The 13,439-nt window shown below is 26.7% G+C and overlaps 1 long non-coding RNA gene across 2 annotated transcripts; it reads left to right on the top strand.

Annotated features, from left to right (window-relative positions):
- The first annotated feature begins 4,336 nt into the window (after positions 1-4,336).
- On the top strand, positions 4,337-5,563 carry LOC136211513 (uncharacterized). Of its 2 annotated transcripts, XR_010678718.1 has the most exons (3): positions 4,338-4,725; positions 4,835-5,010; positions 5,261-5,563. It is a non-coding gene; the product is annotated as an uncharacterized lncRNA (long non-coding RNA). The 2 variants fall into 2 exon arrangements; XR_010678724.1 differs by lacking the exon at positions 4,835-5,010 and having other exon boundaries at positions 4,337-4,725.
- The last annotated feature ends 7,876 nt before the right edge of the window (positions 5,564-13,439 follow it).

Consider the following 13,439-nt stretch of genomic DNA (forward strand, 5'->3'; position numbering starts at 1 on the left):
GGACAGTATCAAAATAGGGTTAATGTTCAGAATAGTATCAATATAGGCTTAAGGTTTACAACATAATATCAATTTAGCTTAACGTTTATAATATAGCATCAATTTATGCCTCATGTACAAAATAGCACCAATATAGACTTAACGTTTACAAAATAATACGAATTTAAGCTTAATGTTTTACAAAATATATTCAATTTAAGCTAAACGTCACAATTAAATTAATCATATTATATTCTTTTTCTATATAAAAAAATATTATATTCTTTTCCTATTAACTTTATATGTTATATTTTTATTTTTTCCTATTAACTTTATATGTTATATATTACATGAGTCATGTAATTTAAGAGTCATGGAATTGTTGATGAAAAACGATTATAAAATTTTAATGGGCAAGAATATTAATTAATTGTATTATAATAAATAAAAATATAGAACTAAATAAAAATATAACATATAAAGTTAATAGGAAAAGAATATAATATGGTTAATTTAATTGTGACGTTTAGCTTAAATTGTATATATTTTGTAAAACGTTAAGCTTAAATTCGTATTATTTTATAAACTTTAAGCCTATATTGATGTTATTTTGTACGTGGGACCTAAATTGATGTTATATTGGAAACGTTAAGCCTAAATTGATATCATGTTGTAAAGTTAAACCTATATTGGTGCTATTTTAAACGTTGAGCCTAAATTGATACTTCCCCAAAAACTTTAGACCTATTTTGGTAAATTGTCCCTTATGAAAATCTTTGATTCTTAATCCTCTCCATATTAATGGGTAAATTACACCATGGCCATTCAACTATACTTGTTTTCACATTGATTTCTTCCCAGTATGGTCATTGAACTTTACACTTTGTAACACCGGTGGCCACTGTGACCGTTGACCAGTGTTTTTTACCTTTGACTCTCCCTTTTCACCGGGTATCAATATTAATCTTCTCTTTTTTCTCCTCCATCTCCATGATCAATTTTCTCTCTAAAACCATTTTGGGGGTGTTTGTTTACCTACTTTTCACCTTTTGTTTGTCTTTTCATTTTAAAAGGCAGAGTTTTAGGTGTTTGGTTAGACTTCTCATGTTTGCATTTTACAGTTGAAAAACAACATTAAGTGTTTGGTTAGTGACCTCCTGTTTGCCTTTTACACCTGAAAAGCAGCCTCTTGCAAAAGCAGAGAATCTCTGCTTTTTGGAAAAGCAGCCTTTTCCAGCAGCAAACAGTAAACCGTAACAGCAAACAGTAGGTAAAACAAGCGGACCCTAAAATATGAAAAAGCTTCAAATCATTCTAAAACTAGATATTACAATACCAAAAATATATAATAAGCGTAGAAAATAATATAGTAAAATATAATGAATGGTTTTATATGGATAAATTTCTATTATTATACAAAAAAAAAAAAAAAAAAAAACTATATGATAAATTGAGGAGGAGAAAACAATTTTATATATAACTAAAAAGATACATTTGTTTCGCTTCGGGAAAGAAATAATGTTTTAATTTTTATTAAATTGAATTGTATTTTAACCACTTGAACCGTGTGATTGGTAGTAGTTTAGTTATATTTCTAGTTACAATTGATATATAATAACTAAAAATACAAAAGTTTTCTACACTGAACACCTACTTAACCAAATCAATATCCGAACTTAAAAATCTCACAGTCCAAAAATTAAAAGCAGCTAACGCAAAAATAAAATTATGTAAATAATTTTATTCTCGGTTGAAGAATTGAGTTGGCTTGAGAAAACTTTTAAAGTAGAATTTTTTTTAATAGGATCAGAAAACTCGAAGTGGTAATAATAATTACAAATTTCAATTCGAATTATAAAATTATGATGAAATTAAGGAGTGCATTTATGTAAAAGTAAACTATTAATATTATTAGTAGTGTTCATTGGATATTGCATAACCAAATACATAAATTTGATTATTCACCTTTACAACGTAACTTATTAAATCTAAGGTTTAGGGCTTGTTTGGTTCAGCTGTTAGCTAATAGCTGTTGCGGTTGCTGTTAGCTGTTTGCAGTTGCAGTAAGCTGTTAGCGGTTGTTGTTAGCTGTTTGTTATTAGTTGTTTAATTACTAGTGTTTGGTAAAATTATATTGAACTGTTGCTGTTCGGATTTAAAATGTCTAAAATGGACATGTTTTAAATTAATCAACGATAAAATTATAAAAGAGAAAATGTGAAAAAATGCTCATAACATTTACAACTATGAATAATTTTACTCTTAACGTATAAAATGGTGCAATTTTACCCATAACGCTGGCAGCTAAGAGCAATTTTACCCCCAAAATTGACAAGTTGGGCGCACATGTGAAGTGTAGATGACAATATTTATGACCATGTAGACTAATAAATTATTTCTCAAATTGACCCAACTTGTCAATGTTAGAGGTAAAATTGCTTTTGACTTGCCAACATTATGTGTATCATAATTGTTAAATCGAGATTCGACTCGTGACTCGAAATCTCATTTTGTGAATCGGAACTCGTGAATCGAATCGAATCGTAAGATTCGGATCAAATTCAAAATATTATAAAAAAATAAAATATTAACCATATTTAACTTTAAATACTAGTCTAAAAAAATTATATCTACACTTATAAATCTAATAATTATATGGAAATTATACAATTAATATTACATAATTTTAAATCTTAAATAATATTATATATATATATATATATATATATATATATATATTAACTCTTTTTTTATATATATATCAAGGATTTTGGATACATGAAAGTTCATAGATTAATTATAGTTTATTAAAAAAAATCAAACAATTTAAATATGGAGCTTATTGTAGTGGAAAAGAATTAAAAATAAGTTTTTCTTTTATCGAAATAGGAAGAATTTTATTAAGGGTAGGGGTGAGAATCTGAAAAAGTTGAGAGCAATGAATAAAATTCACCATTTGACTTTAAACTCACCGTTTCACTTGAGACTCCTTAAATTAAAACATAAAAAATAATTAATAAGATAAAGCCTTCATCTTCTACCTTGTGTAACCTAATTTTTCCATCATCACAACTTCCGCCGCCCTCCTGATCCTTCCTTCATCCAAACCTCTGCCGCCCTTTCTTTCCCAGCCCAGGCTAACCCATCCCTTGTTCCGACACTGCTTCTCCAGACGTTTTCATGGAAAACAGTGTTTTTTTCTAATGGTGTCATGAATCGGCCGAATCGATGGACTCGGCCGATTCGGCCGAGTCACCACCGATTCGGCCGATTCATGTCCGATTCATGAAGAGTTCGAGTCGTACCATAGATACGATTCGAAATCTTCATGAATCGGATCGAATCGTACGAGCCGATTCTTGACTCGTATGATTCTAACAACTATGATGTGTATAATTGTACTATTTTAGTTAAGGATAAAATTGCTCCTAGCTATAAATATTAGGTGATTTTTTGTATATTATCCTATTATAAAATAAAAAATGTGTTACACTAATTAATAAAAATAATTTATTTAAAAAATAAAAATTTATTGAACGCAACAAAACCTTGTTCTTTTGGTAATTATGTTGTAGAAATATAAATAATGTTACAGAATAAGGTGCTCGCTATGGATACTTTGTTTTTTACAAAGTACCGTTACTTGGTGTGGTTTTCACCATTGGATGATAAAGCATAAAATTAATCCAATGGTGAAAACCACACCAAGTAACGGTACTTTGTAAAAAACAAAGTAACCATAACGAACACCTACAGAATAAGGAACATATTTTGTGGAAATAAGAAGGATAATTCTGTCAATAACAACTAACTACAAACAGCTGTTTATGAAAAGCTCCAAATAGGAGCTTTTCGTGAAACGTTCCAAAACGCTGCAGTTTCTAGAGAAAATGTTAAACGCTGCGGTTATATAAACCTAACCAAACGCTATATTTCTTGCGGTTTGGAGTGAAACGCTAAACGCTCTTCTGAAAAGCTAAAACAAACACCCCCTTACTATAGTTATAATTATTATTATTTAATAAATATTGTATACATCCCGATTATGATATAATGATTAAAGAACCAAACGCTTCAAAGAGAATTAGATTCTGATTCCAAATTGAACCAAATATAATAAATAAATAGTCATTTTGATTCTGATTCCGTCACATTCCGATTCTATTTCCGATTTCGAAGTTTAAACCAAACGCCCCGGAGTAAATCTAGTGGACCTATAAGATTGGATGTGAAATATTTCTTGATATATATCCATACAAGTACATGAGTATTTATAGATAAGGTGAAGGCTACAGTTACTTGGTTATAAAACAAAGTAGGGGTACTTTGCATTTTTCACCGTTGATGAAAAAACAAAATAAATCTTATCTCTTAAAAGCATTACTCAGATTTTCTTGGCTACCCTTTCTACCGGTGCCAGTTGAAGCTGCTCTTCTTTTTCCTGTATTATCAATTTGTGGCTTTTCTCTTCATTATCGCCTCCATCTTTTGTAATTATTGCTATGATGAAATTGAAATCCTCGTTTTTCCGTTCATGATTTTCTCTCCCCTTGCCATTGGAGCCTCATGTCCCACCGCCATCTTTTGCGATTTCAAGCATATCTTCAGAGTGGACAAATTAAACAGGGAGACTGAGGGTTTCAACAAGCCTCCGTGATCTCTCTAAATTCTTATCTGGGGAGGTTATTATTGCAGCTGGTACAAGGATGAGAAATGCATAATCTATCTTGATTTTATATCAAAGTGGTAATTTCTAAAACTCAATCCGTCTTTTATCTGTTTTAAATTTCCATTTAACTTCTTCTGGGGAATGATGATCATGGCATTAAAGATATTTTTAATGGAAGTGTTGTAGGATATCAAACAATTAATCAAGTTGAATTTCCAGTCCAAAAGCGGTGAAGTGTACAGGAATGGGAAGTTTATTTAAAGAGAAAAAAAACTAAACCAGTGAAGGAATTGTGATAATTCCTCCAAGTTCTGTTATTGTGCGTGTTATTCTTCCACCAACCTACTGAGAAAGCTAGAAAGGTTGTCCTATGACATGTTGTTTTGGATAAATTGTCCTTTGTCAAATCTTTTGGTATTATAAATTTTTTGTTAAATATTTTAGCCTGGGTCAACCGGGATCCTGGTTCAACCGGGATCCTGGTTCCGCCACTGGCTCTACTTTTCATACATTATACTTTTAGAGAAACCAGTCTTAATACACATATGTAGAGGCGCAAACACAATTAAATTTACTTTCTTGAGAACTGAAGTGCAGCTTTTATCATTGTAGTTCTCAAGTTCCATAGAGAGAGAAAGGAATTGAAGTTCTGAGATAGATTGCAGAAATGAAGAGGTAAAGAGGCCAATCCCACCATGTCGAATGAAGTGGTGGATGATGATCACATATTCATCCCTTGGCCGATTTTAAAGGAGTGTCCAGAAGAATAAACTATTTTATTTGACAAGATAACATCACTTTTGTTTGATGATTCCAAAAGCCTACTAGAAACTTTTTTTTGAAAGTAATTATTGTTTTGAAGTCACATGGTTTTGACGTAAATAATTTATTACTAGACATAATTTACTTAATTTTTTTTTGTTTTTTGTAGTTTATGTATATAATCTATTATTAGATATTATTTACGTAAAATTAGACTTAATTTAGTAAGTAAAATCAAATAAACCGTTTCACTATTATTTGACTCGTTATATTTAATTGTGGTAAAGTTGTTAGTTTATAAAAAAAATACAAACATTATGAAAAACGAGTTTTACATAAAACCTTTGAACAGTACATAAATCTCTTATTTTTAGATATAATTTAAGTAAAGTTAGATTATATTTACGTAACCGTGTTATTTTTGGAGAAAAAATCTACAAAGCTTGTGAAAAATAGAATTTTACGTACAACCTCTATTTTTAGACATAATTTATGTAAAATTTGAGGAAATTTACGTAATCTTACTCTTTTATAAGAAAAAATCCACAAACTTAGTGAAAAATAGAGTTTTACGTAAAACCTTTAAACTTTACGTAAATCTTTTATTTTTACACATCATTTACGTAAAGTTAAACTATATTTATGTAACCTTATTATTTTAGGAGAAAAAATCCACAAAGCTTGTGAAAATATAGTTTTACGTAAAATTTTTGAATTTTACATAAATCTTTTATTTTTAGACATAATTTAAGTAAAGTTAAACTATATTTACGTAACCTTGTTATTTTAGAAGAAAAAATCCACAAAGCTTGTGAAAAATAGAGTTTTACGTAAAACTTTTATTGTTAAATATAATTTACGTAAAATTTGAGTAAATTTATGTAACCTTATTCTTTTATAAGAAAAAAATACACAAACTTAGTTAAAAATAGAGTTTTACGTAAAACCTTTGAACTTTACGTAAATCTTTTATTTTTAGACATAATTTATGTAAAATTATACTACATTTACGTAACTGTGTTATTTTAGGAAAAAATCTACAAAGCTTGTAAAAAATAGAGTTTTACGTAAAACCTTTAAAAATTTACGTAAAACCTTTATTTTTAGACATAATTTACGTAAAATTTGACTAAATTTACGTAACCTTATTCTTTTATAAGAAAAAATCGACAAACTTAGAGAAAATAGAGTTTTACGTAAAACCTTTGCACTGTACGTAAATCTTTTATTTTTAGACATAATTTACGTAAAGTTAGACTATATTTACGTAATCTTGTTATTTTAGGAGAAAAAAAATCCACAAAGCTTGTTAAAAATAGAGTTTTACGTAAAACTTTTATTTTTAGACATAATTTGCGTAAATTTTGACTAAATTTATGTAACATTATTCTTTTATACGAAAAAATCCACAAACTTAGTGAAAAATAGAGTTTTACGTAAACCCTTTAAACTTTACGTAAATCTTTTATTTTTACACATAATTTACGGAAAGTTAGACTATATTTACGTAACAGTGTTATTTTAGGAGAAAAAATCTACAAAGCTTGTAAAAAATAAAGTTTTATGTAAAACCTTTAAACTTTACATAAAACTTTTACTTTTAGACATAATTTACGTAAAATTTGACTAAATTGAAGTAACTTTATTCTTTTATAAGAAAAAATCAACAAACTTAGTGAAAATAGAGTTTTACGTAAAACCTTTAAACTTTACGTAAATCTTTTATTTTTAAACATAATTTACGTAAAATTAGACTACATTTACGTAACCGTGTTATTTTAGGAAAATTCTACAAAGCTTGTAAAAAAATAGAGTTTTACGTAAAACCTTTAAAATTTACATAAAACTTTTATTTTTAGACATAATTTAAGTAAAATTTGACTAAATTGAAGTAACTTTATTCTTTTATAAGAAAAAATCCACAAACTTAGTGAAAAATAGAGTTTTACGTAAAACGTTTGAACTTTACGTAAATCTTTTATTTTTAAACATAATTTACGTAAAATTAGACTACATTTACGTAACCGTGTTATTTAAGAAAAATATACAAAGCTTGTATAAAATAGAGTTTTACGTAAAACCTTTAAACTTTATGTCGTAAAATTTGACTAAATTTACGTAACCTTATTCTTTTATAAGAAACAAAGCCACAAACTTAGTGAAAAATAGAGTTTTACGTAAACCCTTTGAACTTTATGTAAATCTTTTATTTTTAGACATAATATACGTAAAGTTAGACTATATTTACGTAACCATGTTATTTTAGAAGAAAAAAATTCACAAAGCTTGTGAAAAATAGGGTTTTATGTAAAACCTTTTAACTTTACGTAAAACTTTTATTTTTAGACATAATTTACATAAAATTTGACTAAATTTACGTAACCTTATTCTTTTAGAAGAAAAAATCTAAAAACTTGTGAAAAATAGAGTTTTATATAAAACCTTTAAACTTTATGTAAAAGTTTTATTTTTAAAAATAATATACGTAAAATTTGACTAAATTTACGTAACATCATTCTTTTATAAGAAAAAATCTACAAACGTGGTGAAAAATAGAGTTTTACGTAAAACCTTAGAACTTTACGTAAATCTTTTATTTTTAGACATAATTTAGATAAAGTTAGACTATATTTACGTAACCGTGTTATTTTAGGAGAAAAATTCGACAAAGCTTGTAAAAAATAGAGTTTTACGTAAAACCTTTAAACTTTACATAAACTTTTATTTTTAGACATAATTTACGTAAAATTTGACTAAATTGACGTAACTTTATTCTTTTATAAGAAACAATCCACAAACTTAGTGAAAAATAGAGTTTTACGTAAAACCTTTGAACTTTACGTAAATATTTTATTTTTAAACATAATTTTACGTAAATCTTTTATTTTTAGACATAATTTATATAAGGTTTGACTAAATTTACGTAACCTTGTCATTTTAGGAGAAAAAAATCCACAAACCTTGTGAAAATTAGAGTTTTATGTAAAACCTTTGAACTTTACGTAAATATTTTATTTTTAGAACATAATTTACGTATAATTTGACTAAATTTAGGTAATCTTTTTATTTTAGGAGAAAAAAATTCACAAAGCTTGTAAAAATAGGGTTTTACGTAAAACCTATGAATTTTACGTGAATCTCTTATTTTTAGACATAATTTACGTAAGATTTGACTAAATTTAGGTAATCTTTTTATTTTAGGAGAAAAAAATTCACAAAGCTTGTAAAAATAGAGTTTTACGTAAAACCTATGAATTTTACGTGAATCTCTTATTTTTAGACATAATTTACGTAAGATTTGACTAAATTTACGCAACCCTTTTACTTTAGGAGAAAAATCTACAAACAATGTTGAAATTAGAGTTTTACATAAAACCTTTGAACTTTTCAAAAATATTTTATTTTTAGATATAATTTACGTATAGTTTGACTAAATTTACGTAACCTTTTTATTTTAGGAGAAAAAAATTCACAAAACTTGTGAAAATAGAGTTTTACGTAAAACCTTGAAACTTTACGTAACCCTTTTACTTTAGGAGAAAAATCCACAAACCTTATGAAAAATAGAGTTTTACGTAAAACCTTGAAACTTTACGTAAAGATTTTATTTTTAGATATAATTTACGTATAGTTTGACTAAATTTACGTAACCTTTTTATTTTAGGAGAAAAAAATTCACAAACCTTGTGAAAATAGAGTTTTACGTAAAACCTATGAATTTTACGTAAATCTCTTATTTTTAGACATAATTTACGTATGAATTGACTAAATTTACGTAACCCTTTTACTTTATGAGAAAAATCCACAAACATTGTGAAAATTAGAGTTTTACGTAAAACCTTTGAACTATAGGTAAATATGTTATTTTTAGAAATAATTTACGTATAGTTTGTCTAAATTTACATAACCTTTTTATTTTAGGAGAAAAAAATTCACAAACCTTGTGAAAATAGAGTTTTACGTAAAACCTATGAATTTTACGTAAATCTTTTATTTTTAGACATAATTTACGTAAGGTTTGACTAAATTTACGTAACCTTGTTATTTTAGGAGAAAAAATCCACAAACATTGTGAAAATTAGAGTTTTACGTAAAACCTTTGAACTTTACGTAAATATGTTATTTTTAGATATAATTACGTATAGTTTGACTAAATTTACGTAACCTTTTTTATTTTAGGAGAATAAAATTCACAAACCTTGTGAAAATAGAGTTTTAAGTAAAAACTTTTGAATTTTACATAAATCTTTTTTTTTACACATAATTTACGTAAGATTTGACTAAATTTACGTAACCTTGTTATTTTAGGAGAAAAATCCACAAACATTGTGAAAATTAGAATTTTACGTAAAACATTTGAACTTTACATAAATATTTTATTTTTAGATATAATTTACATATAGTTTGACTAAATTTACGTAACCTTTTTATTTTAGGAGAAAAAAATTGACAAACCTTGTGAAAATAGAGTTTTACGTAAAACCTATGAATTTTACGTAAATCTTTTATTTTAGGACATAATTTACGTAAGGTTTAACTAAATTTACGTAACCTTGTTATTTTAGGAGAAAAAATCCACAAACATTGTGAAAATTAGAGTTTTACATAAAACATTTGAACTTTATGTAAATATTTTATTTTTAGATATAATTTACGTACAGTTTGACTAAAGTTTCGTAACCTTTTTATTTTAGGAGAAAAAAAATTCACAAACCTTGTGAAAATAGAGTTTTACGTAAAACCTTTGAATTTTACGTAAATCTTTTATTTTTACACATAATTTACGTAAGATTTGACTAAATTTACGTAACCCGTTTACTTTAGGAGAAAAATCCACAAACCTTATGAAAAATAGAATTTTACGTAAAACCTTTGAACAATACGCAAATATTTTCCTTTTAGATATAATTTACATATAGTTTGACTAAATTTACGTAACCTTTCTATTTTAGGAGAAAAAAATTCACAAACCTTGTGAAAATAGAATTTTACGTAAAACCTTATGAATTTTACGTAAATCTTTTATTTTTAGACATAATTTACGTAAGGTTTGACTAAATTTACGTAACCTTGTTATTTTAGGAGAAAAAATCCACAAACCTTGTGAAAATTAGAGTTTTACGTAAAACATTTGAACTTTACGTAAATATTTTATTTTTAGATATAATTTATGTATAGTTTGACTAAATTTACGTAACCTTTTTATTTTAGGAGAAAAAAATTCACAAACCTTATGAAAATAGAGTTTTACGTGAAACCTATGAATTTTACGTAAATCTTTTATTTTTAGACATAATTTACGTAAGGTTTAACTAAATTTACGTAACCTTGTTATTTTAGGGGAAAAAATCCACAAACATTGCGAAAATTAGAGTTTTACGTAAAACCTTTGAAGTTTACGTAAATATTTTATTTTTAGATATAATTTACGTATAGTTTGACTAAATTTACGTAATATTTTTATTTTAGGAGGAAAAAATTCACAAACCTTGTGAAAATAGAGTTTTACGTAAAACCTATGAATTTTACGTAAATCTTTTATTTTTAGACATAATTTACGTAAGGTTTGACTAAATTTACGTAACCTTGTTATTTTAGGAGAAAAAATCCACAAACATTGTGAAAATTAGAGTTTTACGTAAAATATTTGAACTTTATGTAAATATTTTATTTTTAGATATAATTTACGTATAGTTTGACTAAATTTACGTAACCTTTTTATTTTAGGAGAAAAAAATTCATAAACCTTGTGAAAATAGAGTTTTACGTAAAACCTTTGAATTTTACGTAAATCTTTTATTTTTAGACATAATTTACGTAAGATTTGACTAAATTTACGTAACCCTTTTACTTTAGGAGAAAAATCCACAAACCTTATAAAAATAGAATTTTACGTAAAACCTTTGAACTTTACGCAAATATTTTATTTTTAGATATAATTTCCGTATAGTTTGTTTAAATTTACGTAACCTTTTTATTTTAGGAGAAAAAAATTCACAAACCTTGTGAAAATAGAATTTTACGTAAAACCTATGAATTTTACGTAAATCTTTTATTTTTAGACATAATTTACGTAAGGTTTGACCAAATTTACGTAACCTTGTTATTTTAGGAGAAAAAAACCACAAACCTTGTGAAAATTAGAGTTTTACGTAAAACCTATGAATTTTACGTAAATCTTTTATTTTTAGACATAATTTACGTAATGTTTAACTAAATTTACGTAACCTTGTTATTTTAGGAGAAAAAATCCACAAACATTGTGAAAATTAGAGTTTTACGTAAAACCTTTGAACTTTACGTAAATATTTTATTTTTAGATATAATTTACGTATAGTTTGACTAAATTTACGTAACCTTTTTATTTTAGGAGAAAAAAATTCACAAATCTTGTGAAAATAGAGTTTTTTGTAAAACCATGAATTTTACGTAAATCTTTTATTTTTAGAAGAAAAAATCCAAACCTTGTGAAAATTAGAGTTTTACATACAACCTTTGCGTAAATATTTTATTTTTAGATATAATTTACGTATAGTTTTGCTAAATTTAGGTAACCTTTTTTATTTTAGGAGAAACAAATTCACAAACCTTGTGAAAATAGAGTTTTACGTAAATTTTTTATTTTATCAGTCCATATGTTAAATATCTAACATATTGTTTAGTTCTCGTATTTTAATAATATATTGTTTACTTCTTATTTTTTATTTTGATCAACAGTTTTGTCACTTAAATTTTTAAATTATTGAACAGATTAATCCCTCTACAAGGGACTAAACTGTTAAATTGAGCTAAAATTAAGGACTGAATAGTGTATTACTAACATATAATGACTAAATAGTGATTAGATTAAAATATAGGGACTCATATATTATTTACCTTGTAATTAATAATTTTTAAAATTCCATAATTAAATATTATCTGTTATAGCAGGTTACCTTTGTTATTAATTTTAATTAACTTTATTTTTATTAACACATGTCTAATTACTATTGGATACTAAAACAAAGTATTATTACTTTTTTTCCAACATAGTAATCATAGAATTTACCTATAGATAAAGTATCCAATATTATGATATTATGAGTACTTTTTATATAGGCCTAATGCATCACCAGCTCTCTGAACTTGTCCAAAATAGTAGATTGGCTCTCTAAACTTTGCAAGTGTCTCACCAGCTCCCTAAACTTACTTATTTCGTATCACCAGCTCTCTAAACTTGTCCATAAAAGTAGATTAGCTCCTTGAACTTTGTAAGTATCTCACCAACTCCCCGAACTTGCTTATTCTGTAACAACTAAATACAAAAGTCATAATACTAACTCTTGATTCTCACTCATTCAATCTCCCAAACTTGCAACACTAACTCTTATAGTAGGTTGAAAGGTAGGAGAAGCGAAAAAATTACCTCTTGAATAGATGAAGACGTATTTTTAGAATTTAGGTTTAATAAGTTTTTGTATATAGTTGTTACAGAATAAACAAGTTTAGGGGGTTGGTAAGACACTTGCAAAGTTCAGAGAGCTAATCTACTTTTATGAACAAATTTAAGGAGCTGGTAATATGAAATAAGCAAGTTTAGGGAGCTGGTGAGACACTTGTAAAGTTCAGGAAGTCAATCTACTATTTTGAACAAGTTCAGGAAGCTGGTAATGTATTAGGCCTTTTATATAAGTATAATTCTATCATGATTACTCGTTAGACAAGTATAACTCTACACCCCCTCAAATTGTGCAGGTCGGTCACAAACGATAAGCTTGTGACGTAAAAATTGAAAACGTCGTCGAGCTAGCGGCTTAATAAACACATCAACAGTTTGATCTTCAGTGGAGATATAACGATAACTAATGATTTTGAACGAACCCTATCATGAACAAAGTACAATCAATTTCCAAATGTTTTATTGAGTTGTGGATAACTCGATTAGTTGAAAGATAAACTGCACTAAGATTGTCACGCCATAAAATTGGCGGTTCCTTGACAGGAAACCCAATCTCCTTCAGTAACATCTGTAACCACCCGATTTCTAAAG

Source organism: Euphorbia lathyris, chromosome 1, assembly GCF_963576675.1.
Source record: "Euphorbia lathyris chromosome 1, ddEupLath1.1, whole genome shotgun sequence".
NCBI lineage: Eukaryota > Viridiplantae > Streptophyta > Magnoliopsida > Malpighiales > Euphorbiaceae > Euphorbia > Euphorbia lathyris.